This window comes from Thamnophis sirtalis, unplaced genomic scaffold (assembly GCF_051295495.1).
Source record: "Thamnophis sirtalis isolate CommonGarterSnake01/CBP01778 unplaced genomic scaffold, rThaSir2_p1.2 scaffold_3, whole genome shotgun sequence".
Taxonomy (NCBI): domain Eukaryota; kingdom Metazoa; phylum Chordata; class Lepidosauria; order Squamata; family Natricidae; genus Thamnophis; species Thamnophis sirtalis.
Genome location: NW_028261383.1, coordinates 88,367,271 through 88,393,465, shown reverse-complemented (window position 1 = coordinate 88,393,465; position 26,195 = coordinate 88,367,271). Strand labels below are relative to the sequence as shown.

At 38.8% G+C, this 26,195-nt stretch overlaps 2 long non-coding RNA genes across 3 annotated transcripts; both read right to left on the bottom strand.

Moving 5' to 3' along the window:
• Positions 1 to 1,210: 1,210 nt before the first annotated feature.
• On the bottom strand, positions 1,211 to 26,195 carry LOC148048053 (uncharacterized). 2 transcript variants are annotated; one of them, XR_015695946.1, is made up of 4 exons: positions 26,043 to 26,195; positions 5,300 to 5,355; positions 4,877 to 5,202; positions 1,211 to 2,592 (listed from the first exon to the last, which is right to left on the bottom strand). It is a non-coding gene; the product is annotated as an uncharacterized LOC148048053 (long non-coding RNA). The 2 variants fall into 2 exon arrangements; XR_015695947.1 differs by having other exon boundaries at positions 5,068 to 5,202; positions 26,043 to 26,190.
• On the bottom strand, positions 14,416 to 15,528 carry LOC148048054 (uncharacterized). Its single transcript, XR_015695948.1, has 2 exons — positions 14,854 to 15,528; positions 14,416 to 14,705 (listed from the first exon to the last, which is right to left on the bottom strand). It is a non-coding gene; the product is annotated as an uncharacterized LOC148048054 (long non-coding RNA).

The window sequence follows — 26,195 nt, the reverse complement described above, 5'->3', positions numbered from 1 at the left end:
AGCAACAATAAATCAACCAGAGGAAGTGTGGTTGAAATGCTGAAATGCTTTTTCTTTCACGATTGTCAGGAAAACAGATTCTTCCCATAAGATCTACAGAAAGGCTTGAAAAGACATGTGATTGTAATCCATGTTCTTGGTTTCAACTGGGGGTTGTGCAAAGAACTTGATTTAATTCCTCTGAGCTTCCATTTTAAACATCTGCTCTTTTTGCATAAGGCTAGGGCAGAATGAAAACAGCTGTATTTTAACTGTCTGAGGTCTATGGAGTTAACATTGGGCAGCTGCACTAAACTAAGCTATATATCAAACTGTTCCTCCTTAAAGACTCTATAGGAGGAGGGCCACACTAATTTATGGTGGCCAAAAATCAGGAAACCATTTTGTTTTAGGGCATATGCTTTAAGTGAAAGAAAGAATCTATACATGACAAAAATACAGAGCAGTAACAAGAAAATATTTAAACTCTGGTACCTAGACAGAAAGATGGGAACAATGTTGATGCTCAGGTAATTTCCTCAAACCCTAACATCCACAATCTGATATGGCTAATTTATGTTTCTGGATAGATAATACAATGATAGATAGAATACATTGAAGTTATAATTATCCAAGACCAAAATAGTAGGCTTTCAGTGTTGATTATCCTTCAATTAAAATGGAATATTGAAGGAATATTTGCAAATTGTAAGCATCTCATGAATAACAAAAAAAATGCTGCATCACTACTGCACCAAATAAGGTTCTTATTATTTTCTTGGGTAGACTGACCAGATATAACATATAACATTAAAATTATCTTGGGTATCTCTAAGCAGATTGTTGGGTTAAACTGTCAGGAATTTCCTTTGGGCTGGAGATATTGGGAGCGATTTTCTGGTCTGGATGTTTAATAGTTCTTGTGATCTGATTCTAGTGGAAACATAGCAGTATATTTCTAAGTCTGGTTGACCAACAGAAGAACAATATTTAATAATAAAGTATCCAAATAAAAATTGGAGTTAACATTTATATACTGGTAGTTCTCCGCACTGGCTTTAGTGTAGACCTCATAAAACAGAAGAAAGACAATAGCCTACTCTTAAAGCACTGAATAATCTTCCTTCCTTCCTTCCTTCCTTCCTTCCTTCCTTCCTTCCTTCCTTCCTTCCTTCCTTCCTTCCTCCCTTCCCTTCCCTCCCTCCCTTCCCTTCCCTTCCCTTCCCTTCCCTTCTTTCCTTTTCTGCATTATGAGAAAAAAATCTCTGGAGTAATACAACACAACCTCTGATCTCCTTCTCCCATTTCAATAGCAGGAAATATACAAGAGGGAAAAAAGGTATTTTATAAATGATAAACACCAGCATAGACCAAAGAGAGGAATGACAGCTGGTGGCCTTTAAATCATCATGATTATTAATCTTATGCCTCCAACAGATAGTGTAGTTAGAACTGAAAGGCAGAAGGGAAATTCAGGTAAATTGCCATTACATCAGAATTAAAAGACTGCTGCTATCATTTTATAGATTGCATTCAGCTATTCCAATTCCTACTATATAATTTATTCCAAAAAAGGGCTCTAGGATTTGTATCCATTCCCTTTCTTGGCACTTGAATCCCAAATTCAATGTTTTTCATATAAGCTGTAGCCACTGTCTCTTAAGTCCTCTTAAGTTTCTACAGACACAACAAGGCATTATATTTCCATTTCCTAGAACAATCATTTAAATTGCAAGTAATATATGTATGCTTCTCTCCATGCCTGAGAACCCTTATAAGACAGACCGGGGGCATGTACTCACAGTGTTTAATGTTTCAGGTCTTTATTTATTATTTAATCAATTTATGTAGCCTTCCTGTTTCACAGGTTTATTATGGGAATAACTGTATAATAGCAGGGTAGTTGCAGTAGGTTTTTAAACTTTACTGTCTCCAATCTCAGATAAATCTTACCAACTACTCAAGGAAATTGTGTCTATTCAAACTTTGGTATGGAGAATTGGCTTTCAACATTACAGAATAATAGTAATTGAGATACCCAAGATAATTTGAGGGGGGGGGATAGAGCCGAGGTGGCGTAGTGGTTAGAATGCAGTACTACAGGCCACTTCAGCTGACTGCTAACTGCAGTTCAGTGGTTCAAATCTCACCGGCTCTGGGTTGACTCAGCCTTCCATCCTTCCGAGGTGGGTAAAATGAGGACCCAGACTGTGGGGGCGATATGCTGACTCTGTAAACTGCTTAGAGAGGGCTGAAAGCCCTATGAAGCGGTATATAAGTCGAACTGCTATTGCTATTGCTATATAAATGTAATGAATAAATGTGAACAGATCTCTGAGTTTTTCAACCTTGGCATTTTTAAGATGTGTGAACTTCAACCCCCAGAATTCCCTAGCCAGCCATGATGAACACTATACTACTAGGGAGCATAGTGTGGTTCTTTTATTTATTCTTTTATATTCTTTTATTGCTGGATATTATTTTATCCAGTTTCATTTCATTTGTATGTCTTTCCAGGTCATCATCGAGGTGCATTAATTGTTCCATCCTGCTGGACCATCAAGTTGCTGGCAATGTAACTGTTTGAAATAGCAGTTCCCAGTGTAGAGATTCCTATTGATGAGAAGGTGATAAGGAAAATATTAGAATGTGCAGAAATGAACAGATTAATATTAGCAATTAAGGAGAAAGAGCAAACTGAATATTATATGATTTGGAAATGAAGAAAGCTTAAAAAAAGTAAATACACTTAGAGATATAAAGATGAAAAGTTAGTTTGTGTATGATGAGAATAATCATGTTTAATGTGAATATGATATTATTACTAGAAGATATTAAGAAGAAAAATGGAGAGTTCCGTAACATTAAAATATATCAATATATTATAATACTAAACTTAGGGAAATAATGTTAATATGAATGTGAAAGATGCGGCAAAAGAGGAATGATGTTGCACAGAGATATTTATACCCAGACGACACACTGCTTAAGGAAAGATAGAATGTTTATTTTTTTGTAACTAAAAAATAATAAATCTTTAAAAAGAAAAAAAGAAACAGCAGCTCCCAGGATTTTCCACTGTAATTAGTCAAATTCATAGACTGGGTTGGGACTTTAAAAAAAAAATACCTATAATGTAAATACAAAGACTAAAACACACTACAAAAGGAAGAGAGAAACTGTTTTGAAGAGAAATGTTATTTCAAGCCAATTGTATTTATCAATATTTAGCTTCAAGGGAGCCTTTCCTGCTCAAAGTGGGAAAAGGTCTTTGCTGCCAGATTTGCTAATGGTGAACTGAGTTTATACAAGCCGACACAAATGATACACCAAGAGGCCTGGGATTCCTTGTAACAGAAAATGAATTGGACGTTCTTTGGAATCATTTTCTTTTATAGACAAAGACATATGACTGATTGACGCATATATTTGCTTTATAATTCTTTCATGGGTGTTCTCTACTAGTTGGCTGAATATATTTTAAAGAAATGTGCTGAGGAGGAGGGTGACCAAGAAATTACCATGTAGGGGTTTATTACAGTTCATTAATATAGGATTAGTGGGAATCCAAAACTGTTTAAACTAAAATAATCTAGCATAATCCCACAGCATTAGGCCAATGATTCTTAATAGTCTTTTAATGACTAGTAAATATATGTAAGGATACTGCCATGCATGCAAGTTCCCCTATTGTTACTTTAATCTTTGAAGAGGCTTTTAAATAGCTGGGAGACAAACTTAATCTTAAATGTGTTCTTTAGAAAATGTTAAAGATATAAAAGTCTTTCCCTAAAATAAGGGTGTATATCTGAACTGTCAATCCTTGGAAGATCACAAAATGGCAGCAACCAAGTACAGCTTTCTTATCTTGTTGTTGTCATCTATGATTATCCAGATTTTGGCAGCCCCTATCTGTGAACTTTGCCTTGTAGCCTCCTGGGTTGACTGTATCTTGGAGAGCTAATACCATGAATGTTCATTGTATATGCTAATGTCTTCATACCAAGAAATGGTAATCTTCTACTTTTTGAATTATATTTAGATGTAGCTGAACGTTTTTTGGCCCAGCACTACAAACAGATAGAGCAGAGATCCCAGTGTGTCCTTTGTGCCCCACACTGTCTGCTGTGTAGATATCTGCATAACAGGCGTAAACCCGAAGGGACTGTCCTTAACTTCTCAGGCTGTAAAGGAGACAATGGGAGAATTGTATTTTCAGATTTGCAAGGTTCTATTAAAGTAATATTAGCACATATGTTTCCTGTCTGATCTACATTGTCAACCTTATGAGATAGTCTAGACAACAAGCACACCCAGGAATACTAGCTCTAACTTTATTGTCAGTTTATATTAACATAAATTTGTAAATCAGGAAGTACACGTCTCTTCCTCATCACACTTACAGCCAAAGAAACTAGGGGAAGTCTTTTCGAGACATTTTCCACCCCACTATTCATTATGTAGATTCAGCTGCCACTTGCCTGACTGCTGTCTAGTCTGCAGCATTTCATCCTGTCTCCCAAGGTCATTCCCACACACCATCAGATTCACCCTCCCTCACACACACATGAAAGAGTATGTGTGTGAATAAGCTACCTAGAGTAACTGAGAATAAGTGGACAGCCAATATAAATTTTCATAAATAAATGGTAAGGTTTTTTTGGGGGGACTTGTTTTCTTCAAATGCTTCTTAATAACTCGGAAATACTAGAGGTACAATAATACAATAGCAGAGTTGGAAGGGATCTTGGAGGTCTTCTAGTCCAAACCCCTGCTTAGGCAGGAAACCCTATACCATTTCAGACAAATGGCTATCCAACATCTTCTTAAAGACTTCCAGTGTTGGGGCATTCACAACTTATGGAGGCAAGTTGTCCCACTGATTAATTGTTCTAACCGTCAGGAAATTTCTCCTCAGTTCTAAGTTGCTTCTCTCCTTGATTAGTTTCCACCCATTGCTTCTTGTTCTACCATCAGGTGCCTTGGAGATTAGTTTGACTCCCTCTTCTTTGTTGCAATCCCTGAGATATTGGAACATTGCTATCATGTCTCCCCTAGTCAATGGTGGGTTTCAAAATTTTTTGGAACCTCTTCGGTAGGTATGGCCTGCTTTGTGGGAGTGGCTTGCCAGCCATGTGACCAGGTGGGAGTAGCTTGCTGGCCATGTGACTGGGTGGGAGTGGCCAAGATGATGCCACTGAATTTTTTGCCCCAATGGATGATCTACAAAAAGATATAAAAAAGAAAATTTATTATGTTGTGTACTTACTACTTAAATAAGATTAAAATAAGTACACAAACAATAAAAAAATCTACTTACAGAAGGAAGATGATTGTCCTTGCCAGTCTTCAATATCACTGACTCCAATGAATCGCCTGCAGAAAGAAGAGACACAGAAATGAACTCTTTCATTGCATGCACTGCATTAGGATGGAACCAGGACACAAAATAATAGAAAAGGAAGATTACTGTCCTTTTGTGTGATGAAGTCATCCATTGACCACATTGCTCCAATGAATGGCCTGCACAAAGAGATACAGAAAGGAAGACTTTAATTGCTTGCACTACTATATTAAAGATGAAACAAGCAACACAAAGCAATAAAATAGCTACTTACATAGGAAAGATGACTGTCCTAGCGGTCACACTCTGTTGCCTCTTCATCCTATTAAATAATACGAACTGCAGAAGAAATAAAACAATATAGGACTCAATTGTGGTTGTAAACTGAGGACTACACTACAGGTAACAGAAGGGACCTCTGTTTTCACCCAACAATGTACAGTCTTTTCTTCATTTGATGAACATCCTCAATTTTTCCATCAAATTTTGCTGTTCTAGGATCTATGTTCTCCAATCTCTTCTCAATTCTCTCTGTTACTTCTAATAATTTTTGAATTTCAAACATCTTGCCTATCACCGTCTCTTCTGGACGGTTTAGGTCCAAAAAGACCATCCAGCAGCAAAAGTATTGACTGCGACCTTGGAGTGCCAAGATCGCACGTCGTGTCATTGCGACATCAGCTCCTCCTATTTTTTTTCCTTTTTTGAAGATGGGAACCACATCAGCTCTTTTCCAGTCCTCTGGTAGTTTCCCAGTGCCCCAGGATCTCTGAAAGATATAGTTCAGTGGTTCTGAGATCTCGTCTGCCAGTTCCTTCAGAACCCTGGGGTGTAATCCATCCAGTCCTGGTGATTTGAACTCATCTAGAGAAGACAGGTGCTCACTTACCATTTTCTTCCCTATTTCAACTTGTGTTCCTAATCTGATTTTTGTGGTGCTGTTTTTGATAGGTTAGACTGGTTTTTCCCCCTTTGTGTAAAGACAGATGCAAAAAAATGAGTTAAATAGTTCTGCTTTCTCCCTGTTGCTTGCCACCTTCGTGCCGCTTTCTCCCAGCAATAGACCAATTGTTTCTATTGTATTATCTTTCCATTTATAGGTGTGTAAAAGTGAAATTTAACTGGCAAATAATTGAATTAAAAATACAAATACTATGATTGGGTCAATTAATTCTTTTGTTTCCCACCCATTTTTATAACTTGATATGGTCTGCCTCTTTTTACAGATAAAAAGAAAAATAAAAGGCCTTTCCAGGCTAATTAACTTTATTCAAAGGCATAACCTCTTGTGAACTTATGCAACGTATCTATAGTGATCATACATCCTTTACTATAAAGCAGGGGTCCACAACAATTGGTCTACAGACTGGCATCAGTCAGCGGCCTGCCAGGAAGCAAGGGAAGTCCCATCCATACATGGGCGGGATCCAGGCAGCATGCAAATAATCCAGTCCACCGAAAATCCTCCCTCCATGGAACTTGTCCCTGGTGCCCAAAAGATTGCTGCTATAAAGGGCAGTCCTTTATTTCAGAAAGCCGTCCTTTATTTATCTTTTATTAATTTATTTAATGTAATCATGTCTTTTCTGAGCTTAGCTCTTGAATTCCCCTTTGTAAAGTAACTTAAACTTTTTTTTTATCCCTTATGAATCTTTTTCAGATTTACAGCTTTTTCAGGTTTGTCCTATAAATTTTTTTCAAGAAAGTATGGCTGCTATAAGCGTCCTGTTTGTCTTTTACTAAACTTCCTTCCATTTCTGCCTTCTTCCCGCCACCCAACGTGTCTCTCCAGTGCAGTGTCCTCTTTTGCGTTGGGATTTTTGCTTACCACCGAAAGTTCGGTATGGCCCAGAGCCAAAAAAAATATGTACACCTCTGCCTTGAAGAATTTAGGAAGGTAAAGATTTATATTCCCACACTGATAACATTGCCTTTTTAATTTCTTATTTGTTTGATTTATCACATTTGGACCTTCTCTCTTCAAAGCCGTGTGTAATTTATAGTAAATATTAAAACCTCATATCATATGAAAACATTTGTTCTCCACCTACAAAACAAAGAAAAATCCAATAAGGGGGGGGGGGAAAAGCCAACCACCAAAAAAAAAAGCACCTTGAAAAAAATAAAACCAAATCTTGACTTATGTGGTCAAGTGGTTTCAACTATCTTTTGTACCAACACTGAGAGGTGCTCAAATAATTCATTTCTTTGACTAGTCATTCTTTTGACATTAAAAAGTGTTTGCTAATGAATATTTATGTATTTACTTATCAAATTTATATGACAAAGATAAATATCAGCAACCACACAATTCTTGGGTTGATGCTACAATGTATTAGCACTTTCTGACTCACTCGGTTTTACTAGTGCTTGAAAACCTGGTGGTTTTAGAGAAATTGTACAAGAGTCCACAGACAATAAACTCTCCAAAAATATGCCTTGTTCCTACCTACTTTGGGCACTAGAAACTGTATAAGTTGATACTATGCAGAAATCTTCCTTCAGACCCCCAAGTTTTCCTTCCTTCTGCATTATACTTGGTTTTCCAACTCTGTTTCATGATGCTTTCAAATTATTATGGTGTTGTTGCAGATAGCAGAGAGTTCTGCAGCTGTTCTTGTCTCTCCGTCATGCTGCTTGCATGAGATCATGTGTGGGGCTTTCTCAAGCCAAACTAGATGATTTCAAAGCTGATGGAGAAACAACAGCTTCTCCTGAGATTTAAGTGAAGCCAAGAAAGCTGGAAACAAAATGGGAGTGTTTCTTTCCTCCCAGATATGGGGGGAAAGCATGTAATCTAATTTATCTTCTTCTGCGAATAAATTGCTAGAATAAAAAAAATGATTTCCCCCGTCAAATTGAATTTCAAAGGTTAAAAAACAGAATTGCAGAATAAATTTTCAGCAAAGCAGTGATCCATGAGCTCCATTATAATTTCTCTATTATAACGAGAGAAAAATATAGAAAAGTTAAGCGTATAAAATTAGGGACAAATTTTAATTGGCTCAGTTTTGTGAGGAAGTTCTAATTAATAACCCCAAGGAAACATTTCTGGGACATTGTATCTGCTTTCTCCTTGCTATACAATGTTATGACAGCTCCACATCATTCATAGATACTAGCTGTGTAATTAAAGCCATAACATTCCAGTCACCTCGTGAATAGTTGAGTCCAACCCAGTTCTTTAGAAAAGATCTGTTTCTGTTCTCATTCTTCTGCCCACCTACAGATCCTGGCCATACAAAATAGTTTAAACTCCTTCCAACTTAGTGGCAAAAGCCATAAACATGATGCTTTTTGAAAACTGGCGAAGAAAGTTAACACCCTCCCCTCTTAGAAGAATGGAATATTCTAGGAAATATTAAAAAGGCAAAATATTATACTTCCCTGGGTGAGAAAAGGAGAAACATGTTTTTAAAGACAAAGCAGCTTCCTGCAGCTCCCTGCCCCCCACTTCAGTTCCAGAGTGATGGGATTAAGACATGGCCCTCAGGACATGATAGGATTAGCCCTCTACCCATCTAACAGCAGGGCTCACTGCATTGCAAAATCACCTAGGGACATTCCATCAGCCCACAGTTCAACCAGACTTAACTCAGATAAACTCCTAGGATTTGCACGTGACCCCTACAGCAACCTGCCCTTACATAGGAACAGGAAGTTCTAAGGCGGGGCACAAGAGAGGATATAAATCTCTCTCTTTCATGTGGTCAACTACCCAGGATTTCAAACCCATGTGGTCCTGTTCACCATTAAAACCATCCTCCCAAGCAGTCTCCATATTTCCAGTGCTTTCTCCCCACTTTGAATTGAACCCAGATGGACATTTCTTCCAACACTGGTCAAGTTGATGATTAACAATGGCAATGAATTCTATTTGAAGACAACGTAAATGTTGTTATTGTCTATGTCTGTTGAAACTTTGGAGTTGTTCCATTGACGTCACTTATCTTAAGGGCATGTCTTCTTGCTCCCTCTTTGGGTTCGGCCCTTTTGCCTTGACTTTCAGGCTATAAAATATTCTTCCCAAACAATCAAGGAAATAGCCTTTATATGGCTGGCATATTTTCCTGCTTATTTTCTGTATCTCTCGGACAGTACTTAAAATTTGTACACGTGTGCTTGATTCATTTGCTGCTTCCTATGAATGCCCTTCTGACAATGCTAAACAGATCCATCAGAGAAATCATACTTTATATGGAACAACATAATGCATCTTTGTTAGATGCAATAGTCAATTTTGTAATAATAGTCTTCAAGAGAGGCCATAGTTATAATCCTACAGTAAACAGTTAGAGAGACAGATATACATATACAAAGGCAATAATTCATTCCAGTTTATTTGCTCTAGTTTTGAACTGGTTCCCCCACCTCTTTTTTGGTACAGATTGAGCTATATAATCTGCACATCCTGTTGATGCAGCCTTTGTGGTAGCCAGTGCCTGGGATCTGGCCAACAATTGTCCACTTTTGGCTTCTATAGGCATGCCTCTTCTCTTCTGGCCATTGGGTTCCTCCCTCCATGGCCTTTTAGTTTTGGCAACAGGAGAGAAAGGGCACCTAGGTTCAGTAGAGGCATCTGCCTATAATATGCATAGCTAGTGTTTCACAAAGCCCTGATCAGACATTTTGTAGGTTCCTTATCTATACAGATCTACCGGTCTTGGTTTAATTAGATTTCCTTTTCTTTTCCATTCTTTTCCATTACTTTTAGTAAAAGAGTAACAGGGTTGGAAAGGCCTTGGGGGTCTTCTATTCCATCCGTCCTGCTCAAGGAAGACACCCTATATACCTTCTCTCCTTGATTAGTTCCTATCCATTGCTTCTTGTCCTGCCTTCAGGTGCTTTGGAGAATAGATTGACACACTGCTAGATCACCCCTGATCTTTCTTTGCTTTTTTCTTTTAAACAATTTTTATTTATTTTTGAACAAGGACAAACAAACATAAAAATAAAAAAAAACCATCTTCCATTACAAATTGGTGAGAGCTAGGCCCAAAAGGCGGCCTCGCCTTACCCTGTCCACCCTAAGGCAGCCCTTTGGCTGAGTGCCTTACCTTTGCAGGCAGCTGCAGTGAGCAGAGTGGGTGAGGCACGGGGTACAGCTGGGCCGCGTGGTCTGGGTGAGCGAGCATGAGTCTAGCCAGAGAGTAGCTGCGCATGGGCATGACTCTAGCCACCAGCCAAGGTGGGAAAGGTAAGATAGGGTGGGCTGGGGCAGGGTGGGTGGGGCCAGCCAGTGTTAGGATTTGCTGTTTCGCCGAAGTTGCAGAACCGGTTCGACTGAACCAGTCGAAACCGGGTTGAAGCCTCTCTCTGATAGTACATGTGCAGAGCCAGGCATTGTGGCCTTTTTTAATTCACAGATGGAAAGTTTCTCAATGTACAGAATTTCTAGGTGCCATCCAATATTTCTGATATGGCACTGAATGTTCTGACAATGACTAGCAACAGTTCCACCACAAAACCGCGGACGACAAAATCGCGGTCAACGAAAGCGCGTATGTGACGTCATCACAGCGCGACGAAAAAGATTGAAAAATGTAAAAATAAAGCGAAAACCTTACCCTAACCCACCCAAACCTAACCCTAAACCTAACCCTAAACCTAACCCTTAACCTAACCCTAAACCTAACCCTTAACGTAATGAAAAACCTAACACTAACCCTTAACCTAACGCTAAACGTAACGCTAACGCTCTAAACCTAACCCTAACCCTTAACCTAACCCTAACCCTAACCCTTAACCTAACCCTTACCTTTATGTGAATCGGTTTGCTGTAATTTAATTTTTATTTCAATTTTTCGATCTTTTTCGTTGCATTGTGATGACGTCACATACGCGATTTCGTCGACCGCGCTTTTGTGGAACGCGGTTTTGATGGGTCACGACTAGCAACTACCTGCTTGCTTTCAACTACCTTTTCAGTTCCATGTTCCCACCAATTTTTCATTATTGATACATGATATTTTTTACAAATGTTCCACTGAATTGTTTTGGTTACTCTTTTATGTTGTTGATTATGATCAGTTTGGGTGATTTTCTTGTACGACCTGACTATATGATCCACTCTCTTTTGCTTTGCACAATCTGCACAATTGATTTTTTTTTAAATTCTGGCTTTGACTGCATTCCTTCAAACAGCTTGCACAGCCAAAATCAAGCCATCAGCTTCTTTTTCAATGAGCTCCACTTCTCCCCTGCAAAGAGCTTTTGCAGAAATTAACCATTTAATGTTTTTCTTTGCAAGCATTCTGCTTTTGTTTTCATTACTTTATTTCGATATCCAAGTTTTGTTTCTAGTACACTCGGTAAGTTCCAATGTTTAACTTGCAGCAATGTTTGTTCATGGTGACCTTTTACATAATCAGCCAATGCATGATGTTCTTCTTCAACAGTTTGTTTGACTTGAAATAAACTTCTGCCCCTATTTATGCAGGGCAGGTATAATCTATCAATATCACTACAAGGTTATAATACACATCATTAATTTTCTTGTTTTTCAGTTCAAACTATGCAGTTCATTTTGTGTTTGGTGAATAATGCTGGTAGTGCATCATATCAAAGGTATGGATAGATGTGTTTATTTTTTTTGCAATTTTCTCAATCTCTGAATATATATTTTTACTGATCAACTTGTCCATACTAGTTGTTATCCAATTGTAAAATGTCCAGATATTTATAGGCTTCATCCAGATGTCTCCTGATGATTTGGCCATTCGGCATTTCAATTCCAATCCTGTTTGTGATTTTACCCAGTGTATTGCTATTAATATTGTTTTTCACTATTTTAACTCACTATTATTTGCTCTTTTTCTATGCCATGCTTTTTCCACAAGGAAATAGCACAATGAGTATGAGTACAGCAGGGGTGGGTTGCTGTTCGGTGCATGCAAAATTTTTGCCCAAAACATTTTAAAAAGAAAAAATAAGAATTTGTGCAAAGAAAATAGTTCTGTGCATGTACAGAACCAAAACTCAAGATGGCGGCACCATATGAGAACCGGTTCGGGGGCGTGGCAGGCCTGTACTCCAGAGGTGAGAGGAACCCACCTCTGGAGTACAGGTAGTGATATGAACATTTTCATCAGAGTTTTCCTCCTCTATACTTGTATGTGCTTCTGCCATCTTAAGAGTAGTCTTCCAATGTTACATGAAGTAGACCCTAGCCCACAAAAGCCAACTTTCTCCTGTTACTACTTAAGGATGTCATATGTCACCTTGTTATTACCAAGAAAGAAATCCTCATCTAATAAATGCTGTCTTTGTGACATATCTTTCAAGCCGTTCCTCATGCTTGAAAGAATTGGATTCTTAAATATAATTTTCTCTGAGCCCAGGAAATTCACAAATCAGCCAATAAATAAAATAAAATAATAGAATGTTTGCTGCCAAAGTGGCTACAGTAAGTCTCAACCAACCAATCTACTTAAAAATACATTTTGCTGAATTTTCTTCTGAAGAAACCAAAGTTTACAGTATCTGACAGAGCTTGGCTTTCGGTTTTTCAATGTTTTTAAATTTAATGGGAAAAATGACTTAATGATCACACCCAAACTTCTTGCCTGATGGGGCAAATTGTGTGAAGGAAGAAGGAAAAAACAGAGTGGATCTAAACGTTCTGTTTGTTGCAGGCTTTAGAGCTGACAGCAAAAGCTTCTCAGAGCATGTATCACACATAATGAACACTTAATCCAGCAATACCATTACCACCCAAGACTTTCAGGAAAAATATCAGTCATGTGATGTTGATGTATTCATAACCACACCTATGAAATAATAGAACAGGCTGACATGGCAGCCTGTGGTTATGAGTTATGGTCTTAAACCCTTTCCTTTTGTCCTCGAGACAGAGAGTTCTTTCAAATGGAAAACAAAAAAACTCAATGAATAATGTAGCCATACAGCTAATTGCTAACCACACTGCTAATGAAACAATGTGCAGTGTGGGAACAAGGAGGAAAAATACATGAGACATTTGCACCAAGTTCAATGAATTCCAGGGTCATGCACAACCAGGTGGAAAGCTCTCTTATGCTGAAAAAAAGAACTTCATGCTAATGCAGGATTGGCATAAATCAGCTGCTCCAGTCAAATAGCTGTCACTGTTTATTTCCCCACCACCACCAACTGTGATGAGTCAGGGTTGATGCCAGAAGTAGAGTTGGTGGAAGCCAATTTCCCACCACTTCCTGTCTCTATTATGTCATCCTTGTAAAGGCAGGTAGGAGTGGGTGAAATGTAACATGGACAAGCATTACAAAAAAAAACCCTGTTTTTGTAAGCTCTTGGGAGGGTTTTTTTTTTGCCTCTATTCCTGCAATTGGATGGAGGATTGAACTAGGTATTGGTTGCAGGTGAGAAACTGTTTTGCTCTTTTTGTTTCCTTTTTGGATTTTTGATTGTCTCTTTCGAATGGTATGTAAATGTTGTTATGTCTATGTGCTTGTTGATGGCCAATTTGTCTGAGCTCTCTTAATCTCACTAGCAATGAACACTCAGATGAATAGAGAGTAACACCAAGATTATCATTAGACTAATAATGAAGAAGCAAACAACAACCCAATTAAGGAGCCATCAGGACCACTCCCACCCAACACTGACAGGTAGATAAAATGAAAGCAAACTTCAGTTCCTTCTAGCACTGATGATATTATCTAGTTCAGTAATGAAAAGTCTGCCAGAAAATAACCAAGCTCAGAGAGTACCAATGATCCAGGAGCCATGGTGGCACAATGGTTAGAATGCAGTATTGTAGGCTAACTCAGCCCATAGCCAGGAGTTTGATTCTGACCAGCTCAAGGATTGACTCACCCTTCCATCCTTTCGAGGTCAGTAAAATGAGGATCTAGATTGTTGGGGCCAATATGCTGGCTCTGTAAACCACTAAGAGAATCCAATAAAACACTGTGAAGCAATATATAAGCCTAAACACTATTGCTATCGACCCCATAGTTCAATCCTAAACTACAGATATTATCTTCTATTGGAGAATGGCTTCTATTGGAGTATGGAAACCAGAAAGCATACTGCTTGCTTGCTTGCTTGCTTTGGGGTTAATATGGTGTTTATTCCAGGATAAGAGTCCAGACTCATGTGGAACTTTTTATTTCTCAAGCAAGAATCCATAGAAACCAATATCAGTTTGAAAAATTACAAATCAATTTTTTAAAAAGGCCCAAGTATAGTCATTTTCTCTCTCGTTTTGCATTCCTTTTGTGCAACTTCGGTTTCTGGCTCCCACCTTAAATCTCTCTTGACCAGGTTTGCTATGGTCCCATTCTTTGCGCAGTGTAATCCATCTTGTAGAAGAGCTCATCATCCAGGTAATTTAAATCAAGTTCCCAGAAACTAAATCCTTTCCGTTGCACATTTGTGGGTCCTGAAAGTGACAAAAGCCCTTTACTCCTTCTATAGCAAGGCAAAAAAATAATTGCTAATAGTTTCCTTTGCTTCTCCCTCAGCCATTGTCCTCTGTAAAACAGAACACAACCCCTTTGGAATCTGTTAGTGAAGACCTGAATACTTACATTGTAAAAGAAAGCCTTTCAGAAGTCAGCTAGATGGGAGTGAGCTGGCAGGCAATCAGTTCAATCAGCCTCTGATTAATTTACACCATGAACTTAAGCCCTCTGGAACTTAATATCTGAATGGTGGTGGCGAGGAGATGGCCAAGAAAATATGACTGAAATACTGTAGGAAAGGTGTATGTTTCTTAAGACAAACTTGCAAGCAGAAAAAGACATGGGAGGGAAAAGAGTACACCACTTCTGACTGTATACTTGATCATATGTTACAGAGGTGGGTTCCTACCAGTTCGCACCTATTCGGTAGAACCGGTTCGTCAAATCTACCAAACCGGTTAGAAGAGGTTCCACCAGTGGACCCAGGAAGCAGGCTACACCTACAGAAGAAGTTCCAAAAAATTTTGAAACCCACCACTGGCAAGGATCTTGTAACTTGACAGCTTTAAGACTTGCATGCTTCAATGCCAGAGTTTCTGAATATCTACTTTCACCGACCTAAGTACTAATTCATAATTTCATATCCGGTCACATGGGCGGCAAGCCACTCCCACAAAGGAGGCCACACCCACAGAGTAGGTTCCAACAATTTTTGAAACCCACCACTGATATGTTATTTAAACAATGGAATGTTTATTTATTTATTTTATTTTTCCGGTTTCTGGAATATTTTGATGCACAATAAAGTGATTCAACCCAGAATTTTCACTCGAAGAACAAATGGTCAAATTCAAATTATCCCACTTCTTATGTGAAGACCTAGCTCACTGAAGGAGGCTCTAATGCTGAGAAAGGGGGAAGGAGAGAAAAGAGGACAACTAGCAGCAAGGGGGATAGACTCAGTTATAGTAACAGTGGTGAAGCATGCGTTGATCTGAAAGAACAAGTTAGAGGTAGACTGACATGGAGAAATTCTATCTATGTGATTTCCAGGAATCCAAAGCAAGCTTGATGGCATGTAATGAATCAACAATAAACTGATTACGCTGAACAGCCCTTAGATGGTGCTTTCGTCAGCTGAGAAGTTTCTTCAAAATATATTTCAACAGTGTTTCAGTGTCATGATTCTATTTAGTTTGAAATCCATTTGATAAATTACTAGTTGAATTCTGACCAGGGTCATTCTTACGCCCCTTAGTTGGGTTCTGTCTGGGCTTTGAAGAATAGTCAGTGATCAAATCTGATTCTTGTTTCATTTTAAAAGTGGGATACAGATGAAATAAACTGATACACAAGCAAATATATTATGTTTGGCCTATGTTGTTGTGTGCATCATTTCTCCTCTAAACAGTATTTATCAGCTTAGCAGATCCAATATTCATAGAATCATCAAGTGGGAAGGTCCTAGAAGTCTTCTAATCCAAATTCCTGCTTAGTTTGGGATCTATAGCATCTTTAACAGATGACTACCCTGCTTAAAAATGTCCAGTGAAGAACTAATATAGTAGCCTGTCCCACAGGATGATAGCTCATAGAGACAGGACATTCTTCCAGATCTTGCCTGAAGCTCCTTCCTTGTTATTTTAATGTTTCCTCTGTTTCCTCTGTGATAATAGAGAAGAAATCTACTTCCTCTTCTTTGTGACAGCACTTCAAATATTTAAAGACTGCTATTATATCTTCCTTGGCTCATATTCAGATTTTTTTAAAAATCATTCCTCATAGTGCTTACTTGTCAAGGTCATGGCGCTTGGTTTTTTTATCCTTGTAGCTTGGGATATAAGGGGGCAGAAGGATTATAGGTAGACCTTGGATTACAACCACAGCAACTGTTCCAAGTTTATGATGGTGCTGAACAAGGGGTACTCACGACTGGTCTTCAAAGTTCTGTCCATCACAGAATGTCCCAAGATGATGTGATTGTGATTCAGACACTCAGTAATTCACATTTATGATGGTTGCAGGGTGACATAATTGCCACAAGCCAAGTCAACAGGGAAATTGGCCCCCAAAAAAAGTTTGCAAGTTGCTTGGGTAAATTGCTCCTGCTGCTTTTCCTCCTGAGGAGCCCCAGAGATCTGGTACTCTGTGTTCTGACCTAGCCTTAGCAAGTAATGATAAGCTGTTTACTTGGAAGTAAAAACAAACCCCTTTTCAAACAGGGTAGGAACCAGTGGTGGGTTTCAAAAAATGTTTGAACCTACTCTGTGGGTGTGGCCTCCTTTGTGGGAGTGGCTTGCCACCCATGTGACCGGATGGGAGTGGCTTGCCAACCATGTGACCAGATATGAAGATGCTGATGACACTTGTCAGAACCACCTTAAATTACCTCACACACAGCTCTGGCATGCATAAGAATATGATGTAAACTTGTTTTTTAAAAGACATCTTTGGTTTGCGTTAAAACAACTTCAACACACGCAATGTTCTGATTGCACCACAAACACAGTAGTCACCCTTACCTTTCACAGAGGCACTCAGTTTTATAAATATGAGCATGATAGTGTAGAGTAATCATATCCAAGGACCAGTGGTGGGTTTCAAAAAATTTTGGAACCTCTTCTGTAGGTGTGGCCTGCTTTCCGGGTCCACTGGTGGACCCTCTTCTAACCGGTTTGGTAGATTTGACGAACCAGTTCTACCGAATAGGTGCAAACTGGTAGGAACCCACCTCTGGTAGGAACAGTCTTTTATTCATGTGGATAAATGAAAAATCAGATGTAATTAGTCCCAACAGACCTGGCCAAGAAATCCAAATTGCTTGTGGTCTCCTAAAAACAAACGGTTGTCTGCGATAACCAGTCACTCCCAAACCCCTACTTTTTATTTCCCAGCCATGGAGGGGCTGGCTAGCATCTATGGCTACTTTTCCTGGAGAGCCGGCTTATTGTTTTCCTTTGCTCACCTCTCCTTTCCTCTCTGCGCATATGCACATTTGGGATGGGCCCCATTTGTTCCTCCCCCTCACTCAGCTGAGGCACTGAAGACAGCTGCCTCTCCACCTGGGGAAGGACAGACAACCCCAGCTCTGCCTTTGTCTCTAATGGCCCAGGCATTTCCTCCATCTCCTCCTTGTCTGGCTCTGCTGTTAGCTCTGTTGGCAGCTGATGGGCCACAACACTCTGTAACCATCTCACCACCCATCCACCATACCCCCACCTCCCCTGCGGTACCAAATCACTGTCCCCATACTCCTTGCCTGGGACTCAAACTACTTCCTGCTTAACAAACTGTGGGGTCTTGGAGTTACAGTGATGACGACAATTGGGACTGCCAAGATGGCCATCACTAAACAATGTGGTCACGTGACATTGTGCTGTGTTGTGTAACAGCATCACTTAGCGATGGCAATCCCAGACCCAATTGCCATCGTAATCCGAGAACTACCTCTATAGGAAGCAGTCCATTTACAAAGCTGCTTTTAATAGGCCAGTGCTAATGACCCTCACTAAGAATCCAGCTGGTTTTATGTTGTGACATATCGTGATTTTAAAAAACCATATAAGAAACTGAATTAGCATTAGCATCTCAGAACAGCATCTCATTTTCTATTCGTTTAATTTATGAACCTGTTAAAAATAACTTCATTGATCTTGATGCAAAGGACATTTTCTGCTTCATCCTAATCGAATTTATTTTGCAGAGTTCTTTAATCTAAGGGCATACTGGTGCATGGCAGGGGGAATTGCATCAGTCTGTGTCTTTTTTTAATGTGAAGTCTATAGAAAGTTCGTTCTGTTTCATTTTGCCCAGAATAGCTTGAGAATCAATGTGTGATGCCTCTAAACTTAATTACAAGACTGAATATAATATACAGGTATGTGTATCAAGTCACTCGCTTTTTGGAGGTGCGGGAATCACTGCTGTATGCATAGAGGTTCCTTCTTATTTGCCTGCAGTTACCTTCCTAATAAAAATAAAGGAGTTTAGCTGAAATGCCTTGTTGGTGTCATTTCTTAAAGCATGAACTATAACATTCTTTGTCAGCATTTCAGTTTTGGTATATCATTAGCAAATTCTGTTTTCCACCCATCCATTACATTATTAACTATGGTAGGTAAACACCCTTCAAATGTCTGCATGGAATAGGAGTGGGGACCTCATCCTTTCTTGCAAGCTTTAATTACGAGTTTTTCCCTTCCATCATTCCTTCCTCTTCTTGCCATTTCCAGAACATAGGCACCTGCCACCTAAAGACATGGATCCAGAGTCATATTCAAAAGCTGGTGATTTCATCCCGCAATGTGAACTAAAACGGAATAAAATTTAGATGTAACATTTGTGAGTGGGATGCAGATACTGGCATATACAAGTAGTTCTTGACTTACGATCATTTCATTTTCATTTCATTCATTTACTTTATTTGTATGCCGCCCTTTTCCCTGAGGGGACTCAGGGCGGATCACAATTGACCCCAACATTTCTGTGGTTAAGTGAGACATTTGTTAAGTGAGTTTTAGCCCCATTTTACGACCTTTCTTGCTTCAATTGTTAAGTGAATTACCGCAGTTGATTAGCTGGTTGTTAAGTGAATTTGGCTTCCCCATTGACTTTGCTTGTTAGAAGGTCACATGACCCTAGGACATTGCAACCATCATAAATATGAAACAGTTGCTAAGCATCTGAATTTTTATCACATGATCATGGGGATGCTGCAAAGGTCATACATGTGAAAAACGATCATAAGTCACTTTTTTCAGTGCCGTTGTAACTTTGAACAGTCACTAAACAAACTGTTATAAGTTGAGGATTACCTATAACCTATTGAGGTGCTAAGGTTCATTGTCTTTATCCAGTCATCTTTTCAGTGATCTGCAACGTCTTTGACTGTCCTTCCTTCAGTCCAGAGGTGGTATTCAGCCAGTTCTGACAGGTTCTAGAGAACTGGTAGCGGAAATTTTGAGTAGTTCGGCTGGCCCCGCCCCTGCTGCCTCCCAGCCTCCCAGCTGATCTTCTTTCGTTGCCCTGAACAGGAGAACGGAGCTGGAAAGCAGGTTAGTGGGGGGGGGGGGGTAGGGAATGGAGATTTTGCAGTATCCTTCCCCTGCCACGCCCACAAAGCCACACCCACAAAGTCACACCATGCCCATAAACCCACGCCCACAGAACCTGAAGTAAAAATTTTTGAATTCCACCACTGCTTCAGTTAAGTCCCAAGGAAACTGATCACGATGGAATTCCTCGCATAGGGCTTTTCATAGCATGAAGTGCAGGCATCTGGAGAGGTGTTCACCTGGAAAGCAAAACTTTTGGATTGGGCAACAATAAAGCAAATTCTAAAGTACAGAAAGAAATGTGAAAGAAACTCTAAAGCTTAGAACAAGGTAGGGTAAAAAACAGGAACCCTTTTTGCAGTAAACCATGGGGGAATTGGGGGCCTTATTACCACAGAGTATCAATCAAGGTGAAGGTCATGTCACTCTGGGCCATCAGGCTGCATACCTCCTCTTTAGGACAGCATACACATAAACAGGACTGAAAAGTACTGTTGGTTTGTGAGGCAAGACTGGTTGATTATTGAAGTGAAATTGATTTTTGTTTACTTCAATTTAATTTAGCTCTCCAACCTTGTAAAAGGCCAGATAAAAAGCTGGAAAGGCTGTGTTAACAGTCCGCTGGCTAATGGGACAGTCAACCTTAGTAAGTCATCTGACCATTTTGCTATCTCATTCTGACCCTCTGCCAATCCTTTATCTGTCTACCAGGCCTTTAGAGAAATTCTTCTGTTCCTTTTGCTAACATGCTCCTGTGCCACGGTTTTTAACTGCTGTGACTAGGAGGAAATACATGCAAACTCTGTTAATTTTACATTGTGCAAAGCATTTACCATTCTATCTCCCCCCCCCCACCCCAGCAATGAAGCATATATTATGTGTCAATGACCAATTATGCACTTGGACTCAGACAAGCAGTTCTATGCTGTCCTCTTTCATTCCTTCGGTCAGATGACCTCTTTACACAATCTTTATTTATTTATTTATTTCTAATATATGTGTATATGTGACTTTAGGGAGAAAAGTAAATAGTCTTTGAGTACCATACTCCAAATTTGGAAAGCTGGCAGGAGGATCTTGGCTCCCTGGTGGGGTGAAAACAGAAACCATGCCTCAAAGGCATTTAGCAGCAGAGGTGTTGGGTATTTTCTTTGGAGTCTTCTGTGCCTTACATTAATTTGCAGTGCCCACAATCAATCTCATTATCAGCTGTGGTTGAATCCTAAGCTACCTCTTCCACTTCACCACGATCAACATCTATATTATGTCACTTTATCCTTGTCCTTCTAGGAAAAGGAGTGGCTACTATCAAGCAGTGTAAGGTAACAAGAAAAACAAAGGAAATGTCTTACTAGTCATAGTATTATAATGTATAGCTCAAAGAGCATCACGTAAAGTGCAATGTGCATTCCTTAACTGGTGGAATCCAATGTAAACATAGTATGTCTATGTCTATGGAATTTTGAGTGTCAGAAAGGGAGGCAAAACTTATATTATGTACATTAATTATATGCATGAAATATACATTAAACTTACATTAGAATTATATGCCGCCCAGAGTTATTGGTCAAGATGGGTGGCTCTAGAAACTGAATGAATGAATTAATGAATTAATGAACGAACAGGTGTGTGATGGGGAAAGGAAATGGAACAGACACCAGCATGGATTCTGTGCATTAGTTGTACCTTTGGTGCAATAGAACTCATATAGTTTTGAAAGAACTGTAGCTGTTGTCAGCTGTCTTAATTGACAATGTTTTCAAAAATAACAGTTGGGTTTGAATTTGGGTGTGTTGTTTTCTACCTGAACACAGCAGTTTGGAAGGATGGTGAAATGGGGCCACTCTTCTTAAGTGAGATGATCTACTGCAAAATAGAACTTCTATCTCTTATGTATTTTGCACATTAAGGGCATTAAATAATGTTCCACAACTACTGTATATGCATATTGAGCCTGCTTTCACTTTTGAAAGATAATTTTATTGAGGATTACTGTTAAAAAAATAGAAATTAATACAAACTACCGGAAGTACAAAATGAAATTGAAAATGTAGAAAATAAAAAGAGAAGAAAATAGAAGAAAAAAAGAAAAATGTAAAGAAGTAATTCTTTACATTCTTATTCCCTTTCATCTTTACAAATAAAAACCATTTTGATAGTTTATTACCATCTCTTTAAAATGGTTGCTTTTTCCCATACCTCATCTTTTGACTGTAAACAGAAACATAAAACCTCATAATTTGTTCCTAGTGAGCAAATATGTAGTAAGGGCTATCAGAAATAACTATATATCCATTTTAATCTTCATCAAATAAGCCAATGCTATGTTCCTTCTCTGTACTTTAACAATCTTGGCTTTTAATCCCTTCAAATAATATTCCCAAATTTTAATTTTTTAAAAAAATCTTGGTCTCTTTTTAGCAAACCCTACAAAATTTTACAGATCTCTTTTGTAAATCCAGTAAAAGAGAGTTATGCAAATCATTCATCTGGCTTGATATTTCTATGTCCTTTTCCAATATCAAAATAATTGGTTTCAATTGTATATCCAGTATATCATATTTTTCCATATCATTTTTACAATTTATGCAATGAAGAATTAAAACATCAAATAACATATGAGCATAGCCATAGAAAAGAGCATTGTATTCTGATTAGCAAAATCTGTATTTTTTTTTCACTAAAAGATTTATTCCTGACATTTGATTTCAGATAAAAAGGAGGAGGAGAAATTTCAGGGCATTAGTGGAACTTAGCCAGGTATATTGAATTATTAAGATAAAATTTCTATGTTTATTGTATATCAGCACTGAAAACATACAGAGGATGGAATTTTCTCCTTGATAGCAAGTGATATAACTAGTGACAATTTGTTCATTGTTTTCAGCATTAATATCTCTCTCACACACAAAAACAACCACCCCAGGTTGCGAAAACACTTAGATCAGCTTATCAGTAGTACATGATCTGAGGCACCAATTTAAGCTTCCCTTATTATATAGCCAGAGGATAATTATGTTATGCTGAAAAGGAAAGCTAATCTGATAGTATTAGTTCACTGTGTAATCTTGTCCAAACTGTATATTAACAAGCTAGTACTCAAGGCTTATCTCTGTCTCTGTCAACACATCACTACTAAGAAGATACCTTCATACCCTTCACAAAATATCTAAAACTTATAAAGCTTTCAGTTCATCTCCTGACTGGAGTTGCCCATTGTACTAACTAACCAGGCCATGAACAATTTTTAAATGGCTGGGTTTGTATAATAAATTATAAACCATGGGTTAAAACAACAATCACAACATGTTGAACCAAAAATGGAAGAGAAAACTGGATTATTCTCATCTGAACAAATCTCTGTCTTTTTTAAACACACCTATACCATTGTGGAGCTTCTGGCCTATTGCTTTGGATTTTGCTGCTATTTTAATTTTCTTTAACTCCTAATGTATTTGCAGTGGAGATGGTGATTCGGTAGTATAAAAATAGAGACAGTGTTGGGATGAGTTGATCTAAACCTAATTTACCCACTAAGTAAATTCTCACAATGTACTGAACCAGTTAGATCCAGACAGACTTGAACCACTGGGCCCTATCTAACAAAATGAAATTCAATGTAGAAAAAAAATAATGTTTTACACTTTGGCAAGAAAAATCAAAAGTACAGGTACAGACTAGGTGAAACGTGGCTCAACAGCAGTAACTGCAACAAGAAGGATCTTGGAGTGTTAGTGGACAATCCCTTAAATATGAGCCTGCAATGTTCTGCAGCTGCCCCCCCAAAACCCAACACAATCCTAGGCTGCATTAACTGCAGCAGAGGTGGGTTCCTACCAGTTCGCACCTATTCGGTAGAACCGGTTCGTCAAATCTACCGAACCGGTTAGAAGAGGTTCCACCAGTGGACCCGGAAAGTAGGCCACACCTACACAAGAGGTTCCAAAATTTTTTGAAACCCACCACTGGTCCTTGGATATGATTATTCTACACTATCATGCTCATATTTATAAAACTCAGTGCATCTGTGAAAGGTAAGGATGACTACTGCATTTGTGGTGCAATCAGAACATTGCGTGTGTTGAAGTTGTTTTAACGCAAACCAAAGATGCCTTTTAAAAAACAAGTTTACATCATATTCTTATGCATGCCAGTGCTGTGTGTGAGGTAATTTAAGGTGGTTCTGACAAGTGTCGTCGGCATCTTCATATCCGGTCACATGGGCGGCAAGCCACTCCCATCCAGTCACATGGGCAGCAAGCCACTCCCACAAAGGAGGCCACGCCCACAGAGTAGGTTCGAACAATTTTTGAAACCCACCACTGAACTGCGGGACAGCATGAAGATCACAAGAATTGATATTACTGCTTTATAATGCCTTGCTAAGACCATACTTTGAATACTGCGTTCAATTTTGATCACCGCAATGTAAAAAAAGAGAGAGAGTTGAGACTCTGGAAAGAGTGCTGATAGGAGTGACAAACATGATTTGAGGGCGTGGGGACTGATGGCTAAAACAAATGAACAACAGTTGCAGGAATTGGGAATGGCCAGTCTAGTGAAAAGAAGGAGTGACATGATAGCAGTGTTCCAATATTTGAGGGGCTGCCATAAAGAAGAGGGGTCAACCTATTTTCCAAAGCACCAGAAGGCAAGGCAAGAAGCAATAGATGGAAACTTAGCCTAGAAGAGAGAAGCAACCTAGAAGAAAGGAGAAATTTCCTGACAATAAGAACAATCAGCCAGTGGAACAACTTGCCTTCAGAAGTTGTGGATGCTCCAGCACTGGGTGTTTTTAAAAAGGGACTGGACAACCATTCATCTAAAATGGTATAAGGGTCTCCTGTTTGAGCAAAGGCTTGGACTAGAAGACTTCCAATGTCCCTTCCAACTTTGTTATTCTATTATTACCTAATCACACTGGCTGAGTTTGAACAACATGTTGGGCTAGCCATTTGCACACACAAAAGAGAATATCACCGAAATTACAGGAAATTCCTATGGTCCTATACTAAGGCCTATTCTTTTACAATATTTAATTATGGTAAAGTTGTTCAGGCTAGCAAAAGTCGTCTCTGCACATTAAAGATAGTGCATAGAGACAGGATGAATTACCTCCCACTCATTTGCTGTGGCTGGAAGTAGAATCTTGATGTTTTTCAGAACGCCTGGAGCAAGCTTTTATCAGCCTGTCATTTTTGCTAGAATTCATGGTTGCTAAGAGAGACCTGTGCTCAAATGAGACGGCCAATTGATGTTTCTGCACTGAAGAAAAAAGGTCATGGTTACCTGAGTTCAAATTCACCATTCTTATTAATGGAGTTTCTAAAACAGTATTTTTTCCAAATGGGGAAAAAATGAAATTGGACGATAATAATTTGTAGAAAGCTTAATAAAGATCTGAAAACTCCCAAAAGGAGGAGGGAAGAAAATTAGGATTGCTAAAGAAGAGGATCCCAGAATATTAGATAAAACCCCTTGCCCTTGGAGGGGAAGTGCCCCCCTCCATTTTTTGTCCTTCAGAAAGGGTGCAAGACTTTGCTCTGTCATTTGAGGGGTGGGGGGAGAGAATCAAAGAGTGGCATGCAATCGTGGGGATGATTGGTGTCATGATGGTGTTCCCTCACCCCATCTTTGAATTTTTAAAAGGTTTTATACTGTAACCCTTCCCTTTAAATCTTGTTTTTAACTTTGTTTTTATACATACTTTAGTTCTTCTTTTTACTAGACTAAACATTCCCAGTTCCTGCAACCGTTCTTCATTTGTTTTAGCCTTTAGCCTCCCCCTGCCCCAAATCATCTTTGTCACTGTTCTCAGCACTCTTTCCAGAGTCTCAACTCTCTCTCTTTTTTTCATTGCAGTGATCAAAACAGTTAATTCAGAGTTAACTAATTTTTAGTGGTTTTTTTTAAGGGCATTAAAAGTGTCAGTGACAATGGCAGGTGTGTAATAATAAAATTTGGAAAGTGATACGTTTTCAGGTCCTAAATGAACTTGCACATCTTTGAGAACTGGCATTTGACAATGTAAGAAAAAAAAACCCTTCCCAGACCAGAAAATTGTATAAATATATGCACGGACATAATCAAAAGTCTTATTTTAAATCCCAAAAAAGTAATCCTGGAAATAAAAAAATAATTAAGAAAGAGGACATTAAAAAAAAAAAATCCTCCAGCCAAGCTTGGTCTTTTTCATTGCTGAAACACAGAAAAGTCCTTGGCACACAGATAATAGAATAAATAATAAATCCATCCACTTACAAGTATTATCTGAAAATATTCAAATGACTAGAGAGCATGTTCTTCACCCCCAGGTGGCTTCCTTCAAGAAATGTAAATGTTTTCCTGATCAGTAATAAGCTTCATGGAAGCAGAGTGTGCTTCTAGAACAAATTATTCCTTCCTATGAGTACA